The following is an 11,703-nucleotide window of genomic DNA, read 5'->3' as shown; positions in this document are numbered from 1 at the left end:
TTGGGGCAGAGCTGCCCTGCCCTTCTCACTCTTTCTTTCTATGCATCTATTTCCCTTAGTTGTTTGGGGCAGCAATGCCTCGCTCTCTCCCACTCTCTCTTCGTGTGTTGTCTTTTGTGGTAAGAGCATGCATAAAATATGCCAATGTTCTGTTCCCAGAGGCACCGACAACGCATTCATCACCATTTGCTTAAAGTGACGACTCCACACGCAAAGAGGGAGAGGAGAGAGTGCGAGAGAGAATCACACGCAAAGCCCCAATGCAACTTCAATTCATCCGGAGTGAACATTTTTTAACACTCATACGCCCCGTCCGACGGCTGCCGTCGCACAGCACAAGACACTCTGCCATGCAGCTCCCTCGCATCAGACAGCTCTCTTGTTTTCTCCCAATATTTTGTCATATTCCCCCATTGTTGTTGCCGTTGTTGTCTTTTAAGGTTCATCAAAGCTTCAACATTGTTTGGTCACAGTTGTTGGCCATCTCCCTGCCACCCAATCCGTATCCTGCCTGCCCCAGCCTCATCGTTCGTCATACTTCCGTAGCTGTCTTGTGAAATTTTTCCTGTGGGAGTTAAAATATGCACAAACTGATGCAACACAACCCCCTCTCCCCCACGACCCTGGTGTACGGATGACTTTTTCGCTTCGGTCGGCACCAGAGAAGCCAGGCCCGGGAATGGCATGGCACAGCATGGCCAGGACAGAGCAGAGCTGAGCAGAGCAGAGAGTCTGTGCAACCGAGTAGTTATGCTCCAGTGCATGTGCAACTTGTCTGTTGTTTATGACGCCCTCTTCTGCCTCAGCCTCGGCCTCAGCCACTGCCTCCATTCCCTGTGGGTGTTGTTGGGCGCCGGTTGTGGATGGATCTCTGTGTGTGTGTGTGTGTGTGTGTGTGTGTGTGTGTGTGTGTACGTGTGTGTGGATGCGTATGTCGTCGACGTTGTCGTCGTCATCATCATCATCAACATCATCATACGTCTCGGTTTCGTGCGGGAATCACAAGCATATCATCTACATAGAGCAAAGCGGTATGAACAGAAAGGACATGGCGGAGGGGAAGGAAGCGGATGGTTAGAGAAGTGGAGGAGGATCTCAACACTTTGCCTGGGCATCAAATGGAAACCACTTTGACTGCTACTGTTCCTGCTCCCCTGCCGAAGAGAGGGAGTGAGTCTCTGGATTGGGATGGGGGCACTTTTTAGAATTTATCCTTTTATTCGGGCCTAAGCGTCACCTCCCTTTCATCCCCTTATGCTGGCTTCTAATAACCCTGTGCATGGAATAACGAGAATGACGTTGAAATTTCCCATAAGCGAAAAGTCTCATTCGATGCGAATGAAACGAATAGAACAGTTTCAAATTTTATACTTTAGAGCTTAGAATGTAATATTATCAGATACCGGAGGTGTTTCCCATTAAAATCAAGCTTTTCCGTAGTAAGTTTAAAGAAAAATGTAATTTTTTACTCAATTTTTTGGCCCTTCCCATTGCCTGGCTTTAATGAGGTATCTCTCTTTACTTTCATTTTATAAGCCAACACCTCCAATCAGGATGCTTCTCCCCTGTTTTTTTTGCTGCGGTTAAAGTTAAATATGTTTTTATATTCATGGAACGATGGCTGGCTTCGTGGCCAGAAGGGTTAAGGTGTGAAGCGCTGCTGGTTATCGACAGGGCGCCAGGGTGGGGAGACTCCACCCTGAAATACCCAAACAAATTACAATTTTTAATTAAATGCATGTAGGAGTATGTGGCAACCCTGGCTGAGGGTATCCCATCCCCTCCCCTCACCGCCTGCCATCTTCTGCCATCTATCTAGCTTTGCTCATTTCGTGCATTTCCAGCAGCAGTCCAATAAAAGCAAATATTTTTCAATAAAATTGCATTTTTCTATGGAATTTATTGAAGTTGCACGAAATGGTGGCAGCGGCATGTGGCAGGCGGGGGGGTGTGGCGTCGGGCTGGCTGGGGGTACATTTCGTTGAGATTGTTTGCTGTGAGTAATGGCCCAGACAAATGGCAACCAACTCAGCAGCTTGCCATATCCACAATCCCTTCAATCTCCGGCTCTGCCACGGAGGCTCAAGCCCCCCCTAAGACCCCCATCCACATCCCCTATGGGGACGAGTTATTCCCTTGTGAGGACGTTGGCATGCAGATCATTGCAGCGAGAGAAATATTATTATGCCAGCATTATGTTCACAATGTTGTCTGCCGTTAAGTCAACGGCAACCACTGCACGAACGGCAACATTTGCGGCAGCAACAGCCCCACCACAAAGGCTAAGAGACGTCCTGGTGGGCCCCGGGTGCCGAGAAGTCAGCTTGCGCAATGGAAGTCATACATTTTACGGCTTGTCTAGCCATGTGTCTAGCTACCGAATGCAATTGATGTACATACATACATATCTTGAAGAAGCAGAATGATCGTGTGACGGCTGATAGACACAGCCTCTAAGCTTGATTGCAAATATTATTCTCAGTGTATTCTGAGCTTTACTGAGCTGAGATTGTTTGCAGTGTTCCCTTTCGTTGCCTTCTTTACGATTTACCGTTTGTTATTACGCACTGCCTGTCCCATTGCTGTGCATGATTATTCTTGTCTTCTGTCCCGTTGCTGTGCATGCTTATTCTCGTTCGCTGGCTGACCCATTGCTGTGTGGGTGTGAGCGAGAGAGTGCGTTGGGCGACAGACACCTCGCTCAGAGCGGATCAAAAGGCACAACAAGAAGAGAGCGCGCGTTGAGTGTGTTCCTCTGCGGCAGTGTGTGTGGGTTAGAAAGAGAAAGAGCGACACGGTTATTGCGTGGGATGGTTGGGCAATGCCCTGAGAGTAGTTGCGGTTTCTGAGTAATTTGCTGTTCCATTGCTATCAATCAAAGAATGTATCCTGCTCACTTTATATCTAGAGCAGAGAAATTTCCCTACCCCAGGCAGGAAATCTTTTCTTACGTGAAAGTGTGAAAGTTTGAAAACCTTCATCAATGACTATTTTTCTGCACCGTTTCCCGCCAACTTTCTCATCCAGAAAAACGCCATAGAAAAATATAAAAAATCATTTCACTGCAAGTGCATTTTGGCCCCAGCTTTGACGCCGTCGAAATTCAATAAAATTCACTTAGTTCGCTTGCACTGCACGCATAATTTCCGCCGCTTTGTGGAACAACCGACCAGCAGCAAACAACCGCAGCAGAAAATGTCAGCAAATGCTTGCGCGTTGGTATGTGTGTGTGTGTGTGTGTGGGTGTGTGGGAGTGTGTGTGCGAGCATGAAATTAAATTCCATGCAAACAACAATAACCCTTTGAGGATGGATCCAAAACCATCTAGAAACGGAGCCACTGCAATAATACTCTCCGAGCCGGGGCCAGAGCGCCGGATGGCCAAGTGGCCGCAGGGCGAAAGGGTGTTCGCGCGGCAGCCAAATAAAGTGAATCGAATTTAATGTCAAAAGTGCAGCATATAATTGGCTTAATGCTGCGGGAGGAGGATCATGCTCTTGCGGGTGGCTGATGGTTTCCGGGCCCCGCCATGCAATGCTATAAACTGCAGCTGCCACACGGTAACGCCCTCACCTGTCGACCCGACCCGACCCGACCCGACACGACCCCGCCCGTCCGCCCCCTCTTCGCCCAGCTATTGCCTTTGTGCGTTCAGCGTTAAAAGCGCAAAATTCAATTTCGTTTTATTGTTCGTTAGTTAAACGTGAGGCACGACGGCGAGGGGGGGGGGAGCTACTGGGCGGGGTAATTGCATTTTGCAGGGGCACCACAATAAAAGCTACACCCAAAAGACACCGACGCGTATGAGCAATGTGGAAGGATACAAACGGAAGAGATCCGGGCTCATCCGGGGGGGGGGGGGGGGGGAGCCATCACTTTTCATATGTATGCTCTTGTGTGATGACAAGCAAATCTTAGCCCAATGTCAAACCAAAGCCAAAGCCAGCTCATGAGCAAACCAACAGCCAATTTCCAATGAAATGACAGTGTCCGAAACCAGGCCAAATGCCAAATGGCAGCAAACCAATCGAAGACATGGCCCGGCCCCAGGTCCGTACCTTTACCTTCGACTGGGCCCTGCCATGCCGTGCAGCCAGCCAAATGCAGCATAATTGACCCACTTAGCTTCGGGGGGTACGGAATCCATTTGCCCTGCCTTTGTGGTTACGCCTGTATGCCGTGTGCCCACTTGTCGTTGATACGGAATAGCCAGGTCCCATCAGCCTTCAACAGAAACCGGCAGTCAACCGGCCGATATTGGTCGGACCTTCGATTGGGAGTGCAATTATGAACTGGGGGCCACGCTTTGATGTTCCAAATCTTGAGGAAGAACAGTAGCAACGATATCCTCATTCCCTTTGCAATAACATGATTTCTTGGCAATAACTCCATACCCAATCCCAGTTGTTCCCATTTTAACCACCATGGATAAGGCCCCTCTCGGTGGGGGCGGGTGGCAACTTGTTTATCCCTCTGCCACTTACTGGAAGATTATCAAAGGCAGCCAGACGCCTCTCCTCCATTCAGCATTTATCACATTTTCGGTAGAATCTCTTATTCATATGCTAAAGGACAATGCCTCCAATCCCTCCGAAGCGTACCTTCACGTGCGAGCGTTTCGCACATAAATTTTCCAGCATTTTCCAGCATTTTTGTCACAATTTCTTATCTCATAAGCATAAAATTAACAACCAACCAAAATGGCGTCAAAATCAAGAGTGAGCCCACGATGGAGCTGGGATGGAGCTCCACGGAGGAGGGTACCCGAACATTATTTAAAATCGACGCCTGCGGCGCAGCTATAAAAATTTGTGCGCGATAAAACGGAATTATGAACACAACGAAGAAAGGAGGAGCCCCACAACGACAAAGGCAGCGACATCGACAGCCAAGATGAAGACGAAGATGAAGCTGAAGGTCCCGTGACGTGGGTGCGAGACAGCAGAGGGACACGTGTTCTTATTAATTTTAATGCATATTAAAAATCGCACACCCCGAGGGCGGGCGAAACCCAGTTCCAGGGATCCTTCCACATCCACAGGAGCTACAGGAGCTGCAGCTGGAAATTTTAGAGGGCTGTGTATCGATAAAGCCCGGCGAGGAGGCACAATACAGGGCGACGGCATCCAAAAACATTATGGAGCCCAGGACTCGTAAAATACCCAGAAACCACACACATGATGGGGGGGTGGAGCGGGGGAGGCAGAGACTTATGTTTATTAGATTTTATAGCGCTCATCTGAGCTAAGCCCCCGATGGTCTTGTGGTTTCCTCGGTCCACATTGTTGTCTCTCTGCTGAAATATCTTAATAGAAAAGAGATAAGTCATAAAATATTAACCAAGTAGCTAAAACACACACACAATCTGAAACTGACACTACCAGGGGCTCGGAATCAGTCAATGGTTAGGGGCGGAGCGGGGCGGGGCCAAGTGCCTGTGGCAATGCCCCCCTTCCGTGGAAGCCCCACCGCAGTTGTGGTTATGATTTTTATAAGCACCACATCATGCTCTTTCCCTTTACATGTATTTTCTGTTTCTGGGAAAGAGCATATTGCTTTTAAGGAAGGCTAAGACAACAGAGGGTTAGAGAAGTTCGGAGAGTGGCATATTTACTTTTATGGGGGTTAACGATTCAATGGGTTTGTGTATTTAATTTTCTTATTTTTCCCTACCCACCCGTTCTTCTTCTATGCCGAAGAGGCACCTTTTCCCGAAAGATTCATTAAAGAATCCTTTTTACTAATTCGATCTCTAAGGAATTCTGAAATCTGCAACATCTTAGAATGATCCGTATAAATATAGCACAGAAAAAGCCATCTCTTAACCAGCTAAGGATCCTATTTGTGGATTCCACAGTCGCAGAAGAACTAAATGCGATCTGCTTCCTTGTTAAATCCATCAATATATAGTAGATGTTGGGTACTTTCTTAGTCGACTTGTCGCATCCCAAGGACATCCGTTCGCTGGTTCTCACTGCTGCTCACACTCTACAGATAAATAATGCACAAAAGTTGTTCATTTAACTTGGCTTGTTTGTTTCATTTCATTTCATTTCATTTGGTCTGTTGGTCCTGTCTCCAGTTCTGTTCTGTTGGGGATTTGGATTTGCCCCGCCATGTGCCACGTATAAATCTTGACAGAGAGAGAGAGACAGAGCGGGAGAGTGGTGCGTGGAGGGGGGCAAAAGAAAAGTTAAGAAAACTCATTCACATAATTTTCCAGTTTATTGTAAGCCGCATGTTGGCGCCGATGCCGCTCCTGGCGGTTCTGTTGCGGACTGATATACACCTGGCTGAAAGAGAGTGCGGCATAAACCGACTCTAATTACCAGGGCCCCAAAAAGAAGGAAAAAGGAAAAGCCGGGCCAAAAAAAACCATAAAATATAAATAAAAATCATTCATTTTCCGCACGTTGCTTGCCACAGGGCAGGCCTCTGTTCAGGTCCTGCCTCCTTGGGATGTTGCGAACTTCCTGGTTCCTGGTTTCCCGGTGGCTCCTTCTGTGCGTTAAATTTTTATAGCCCACACTTGGGCGCCCGGCCAAGTTACTGCCACTTAATGAATTAACATTATTTTGATGGGTTTTATGCTTTTTTCATACTTTAGCAGCCTCCATGGCCTCCCCCCTGCACCCTGCCCCCCCGAGTATCGGTCATGCCAAGCAACACCTCGCTCGGCTTTTAACTTTTTAATAAGCCACAAATATTATAACCTGAGCAACGAACAGGGAACAGAATGCGATATTTGGCCGGCATGAGCATGATTCAAATCATTTCATTAACATTTTTAGGGGCCACATCCCTTTTTTAGGGGCGGAGTCCAAAGCTGCTAGAAATTACTTTTTAAGTACCCAACTTCAATGCAGGCGGGAGAACTTTTCCCGATGCAGGAAAAATACAACAGAAATCAAAAACGAGGCCAGCTTTTCATCGCCGAAGTCGGGCATACCCTTCGCAGTCCTGGGACTGGAAAGACCTGCTCAAAATCATGGTACCCTCCCTTGCAAGGGTATTGCAAAAATGAAGTGCGAGCACTGGAGTGAAAGTTTTTATTAAATGCATAAAACGAGTAAAAGTAGGGCCCTTCCAAAGGCCTGTCTGTATGCTCTGTATATATGTATTTCTGTGTGTGGGTGTGTCTTGCTTGTGTGTGTGTTAGGCCCATAAATCTAAGTGCTTTAACGCCTTTGGGCCGACTGTGCAACGCCTACTTTTGTGGCTGATGTAACTGCCAGTTAGAGGAAGTCGGGGTGTATGTATATGTGCGAGTGTGGGTGTGCTTGTGCGTGTGTTGGTTAGCCATACTGTTATAATGAGTTTTCAAGTGGTTCGCCTGCATAGGCAGGTAATTTCATTCTAATGCCTAATGATGTATCTCCTGTGGGTGGGAACCCATACAACTCGATGGCAAAGTAGAGGAAAGGGTGCTCTTTAAGCGTAATATGCTTACCAGCTGGATCTACATACATATGTATGTATTATGCCCCAAATGACGTTAGGCAGAGTCGGAATATGTTATCTCTGCGCTCGCTCCAGGGATAGTTGAATGGGCTACACACTAATTACAAACGATAAGTGCCATATATTCCATTAATACCATAGATAATGAGAAATACCAAGTACTTATCATGCCCCATGGCTGATAGCAATTCATTACCGATAAGCGGATATTTCAATTAACGCTTTTCGCTTTACCAAAATCGGATTCCGCGATAAGTGGGAAATGATACGGCATTTGAATTGCGCGCCACAAAAATTCCCGCACAATTTGAAATTTCCCCTACTCGCTCTCGCATTTTGGTTGAATTTCAGCGAGAGCCAAACACCCTCTTCGGTATTTTACTCTTCCTCACTCTCCCGCTCTCTGTAGCCAGGCAGAAAAGGTGTGTAAATAAAAGGTGCCGGCTTCACTTATGTGATAGTCAAATATTAAATTTCTACAGTGATTATTTCGTGTGTGGACACAATGAACAAAGACTTTCAAAATTATATGGGACTCGACTACAGGGAAACTGAACCACCTCACCTTGTATAAACCTACCTTGAGGGCAGCCAGCTGCCGCTTGTGAGACTGAAGCGAATTGGCCAGCCGCGGCGAATATATCTGACCGCCGCGGCGAATCTATCTGACAGCCGCTGTCTCTGTCTCTGTCTCTGTCTCTGTCTGTCATCCGCCGCCGTCGTCGTCGTCTCGTCGCTGTAGTTTTTCTGATTGTGGCCATGCAAAAAGAGGCAAATATTTAACAAAATCATCATTAAATACTCAATGAAATTAACATCAAGTAATCACATATGCTGACTGGAACAAGTGTTGTAGTGGAGAACTGTGAAAACCCCAGTGGAAACCCTCTAAACTGCTTGTGTTTTGTGTGTGCCTCATAGGAAAAAAAACGGATTCTTTGCGCAGCAGCCGCCTTTTTTCCGTACTGCGAAACCATCTATAAGTACAGAACGATATGCGCTGGTTTTCCACCATATAAGCAACGCAGAACCGAACTCTAAGAACCATATTCACAGAAAGATATAATATAGTGTGGTTGTAATGTTTATACATTTGGAAAGGCGGACCAAATGCGTGTGCCTGATAAATCATTAATATCAAAGAACCTCAGGCCATCAATTGTGTCAAATGTTGTTCTAATAACTGAAGAATCCGATATAATCTCCCATGAATATGCATTATGATTGTATTTCTACCAACAAAAAAGTCGTGGAATAGTGCTCCTCTTCGCGCTCTTCTTCTTCTTTCTACCACTCTTTGCTGTTGTCTTTGTTCCGCGCATTGTTGTTGTTGTTGTTGTTGTTGCTATTCCGCATTTTGTGTACCTTTCAAGAAATCAATAAAAAGAAAAAACAGCCCAAAGATAAATTCGCTCAAAACGAGTCAGAGAGAGAGACAGAGAATACCAGGGAGAGCCCGCGAGAGAGTCGAGTCTCTCTCTCTCTCGCTGTGTTTTGTTGACATTTTACCGCTTAGTAGGAGAGACAGAGAGAGAGAGAGAGAGCCAGCGAGCAAGGCGAACAAGAACGAACACGAAATCGGGGCTTGAAAATTTATTTACAACGTAAATTATGTAAATAATTTAGCAAATTTTGAGCAGAAGTGGGGATCCGCGGATCCATATGCCCCACAGATGAACCACCGGATGACGAGTCGCCAAATAATACAGAGAAACCACAAACAAAATCATGGGCTGCGCAATTCGCCGACAGTTAAGTGACACAATTCCCGGCCGCAAATTTTGGGGCTGGGTCTCGGCTCGGCTTTTCTGCAGCGAATTGAGCCGTCCGCCCCCTCCCGTCCGCCCCACGGTTACGGCAGACCAGACTGTAGCACGTGCACTGGGGCCCGGCTCTATTGATTTTTCGCAGGGCCTGGTTCCCTGGTCCTCCCTGGTCCTGCCTCGTCCTGCTTTTGCGGTGCATGCGCATGTAGCGTAATACATCCCAGAGTCCCAGTGCACTGACCTTAGCCATGACTGTCATTATTTTCGGGCCCTGTTCAGCTCTGTTCGCCAGCCGCTGCTGCAGTGGGTCCCTCTCGTCTATTTGGCTTACAAATTAACGGCACTCCAAGTGTTGGCCGAATAAACAAACAAGTGATTTTATTTCACGCCGCACAATGTGGGCCATTCATAAGAGCCGATTGGGGGCCCGGTCGGATAAACAAACCGGGAGCCCAAGTGGCGGACGGCCGCCCCCTCGGATGTGGGTTATCAGAGAATCTCACGCTCATTATGGGGCAGTAGGGGAGCAGGGGCTCGCTCGGAGTTTGTTTAGACTGCGGCGACGGTAGGTGGCGTGTGCTCTGCTGCACGAGAGGCCTTCCAGGAAGCTATAAAATTCTCCAGAGCAGGGAAATTAGATGTTCGTAAGGGAGAGGTATCTGAAAATCTGCACTGAAAGCTCTAGGGGCGGACCGGACTATTTGTTTAGACGAGTGCCATGAAATGCATGCAGGCATACGAGTACATTCTCAAAGACCCGATGTTAATGGCACGTAATGTACTCTTTCTCGGGCAGAGAAACTCCGTTTTACAGTAAATAGCAACATAAATGCCCACGAGATGGTTTATGGATCTGAGAACTGTCTGTAATAATAAACTTTGTATAGTCTCACACATTCCCTTTCCCTTTCAATATAAAAGCGTTCATATTTGTGTATCTTTCTTGGTTTCCCCATAAGACATATGTATGTATGTATAAAATATCTCTCTCTTGAGCCAACGAGTAACTGTTCTAAGCCCTACTTCCGCTGTCGGATAAAAGACCCACGCCGTTCTTCCGGCAGCCCAACAATCTATTCTTCTATTGACAGCTAGCTTCACTCCACTCCACTCGAACTTTGAACATTTTCACTTTTTATCAGCGGCACAGACGAATCGTCTATTATGCCCACTGAATGGGCTCTGAATAATGAAGATTATCCCAGGTACGAGCCCCATGCTGTCACGAGCCACTCTAGACTATCTACATAAGGTCTAGAAGGCAAATAAAGGTTATTTTTGATGGATATTCATACCTTCCTGCACTCAGAAAAATAGGTTCCAAAAACGTTCTTTTCCCCCCAGAATTCCACACTTAAGCACAATCTTTTTCTGCGAGTGTAGCCCGGCATGTGTACGGGGAGTGATAGCTGTACATTGCACACACTCAACCATACAGCCACAGACAATATCCGAGGAGGCCGTCTCCCATTGCTTTTTGGTCTGCAGTTGTCAGGCAATTTGCCTTCTTCCAATTGATTTCTGTTTAGAGCTCTTCCTTCCCGCCCTCCCCCTCTCCCTTCCCCTCTTTCTTTTCTATTTTTTTGATTTTCAATTATCTGTCAGTTCATTTTAATAGCCGCAGGGGTCTGTTCCAGGGGGAGGGAGGGGTCAGCAGTCGGTGGCGTATGCTAATCAGAGCTGTCCACTAGACAGACCCGCTGACCCGTTTACCGTTATTAAGTACTTACGACCACAAATGGCCAACAATTGTCGCTTGATTGGCCAATTTCCACAGGCCCCCCCACACAGTGAACCCGTTTTCCAATTTCGTTTTATAGTGCCGTTCTTCTCTTCCTTGACCATCTCCGTGACTCCCTTATCTGTCTTTCTCTTCGAATTCAATAATATTTGTATACCCTGGCAGAGGGTAGCATTGCTAGGCACAAATGTTGCGATTAGTCGAACTTTTATAATAGTCGGCTGTTCCGATGGAACCGTCTAACCGCTATTTACACATACATATACATATACATATGTATGTACGGTGGAGTACATCCCATAAATATGATCGATTGTTCTTCAAGGGTATCAAAAGAATCGTCACCCGAAACTATTCTTCCTTTCTTTTTACGATTGCACTTACCCCCTCCACTTCTTCTAACTTCGTTTTTATACCCAACACTACACCCAAGAAAAATCTCTCTCTCTCTTACTCTCTTCGGCGTTCGCTCTTTGGCTCACTTTTTGCATGCGGCAATTTGATGAGCTGCTAATTAGCACCGCTGCCGCTGATGCAACGCCGACTGCGGCTGCGACTGCGGTTGCGGTTTTGCCTGGCCAAACAAGAGCAGCGCAGCGCAGCACTTAACACTCTCCGAGTGAGAGGAAGGGAGATGGGGATAGAGAAAGAGCATAGCGTGCCGAGGCTAATTCTGAATGAATCAGCACGAGCTCCCTGTAATTTGCACTTTGTCCAGTTCCTTTCCTGCCTCTC

Source organism: Drosophila persimilis, unplaced genomic scaffold, assembly GCF_003286085.1.
Source record: "Drosophila persimilis strain 14011-0111.01,24,50 unplaced genomic scaffold, DperRS2 tig00000000-arrow-pilon, whole genome shotgun sequence".
NCBI lineage: Eukaryota > Metazoa > Arthropoda > Insecta > Diptera > Drosophilidae > Drosophila > Drosophila persimilis.
The sequence above is the reverse complement of the archived record's forward strand: the minus strand, read 5'-3'. Positions refer to the sequence as shown.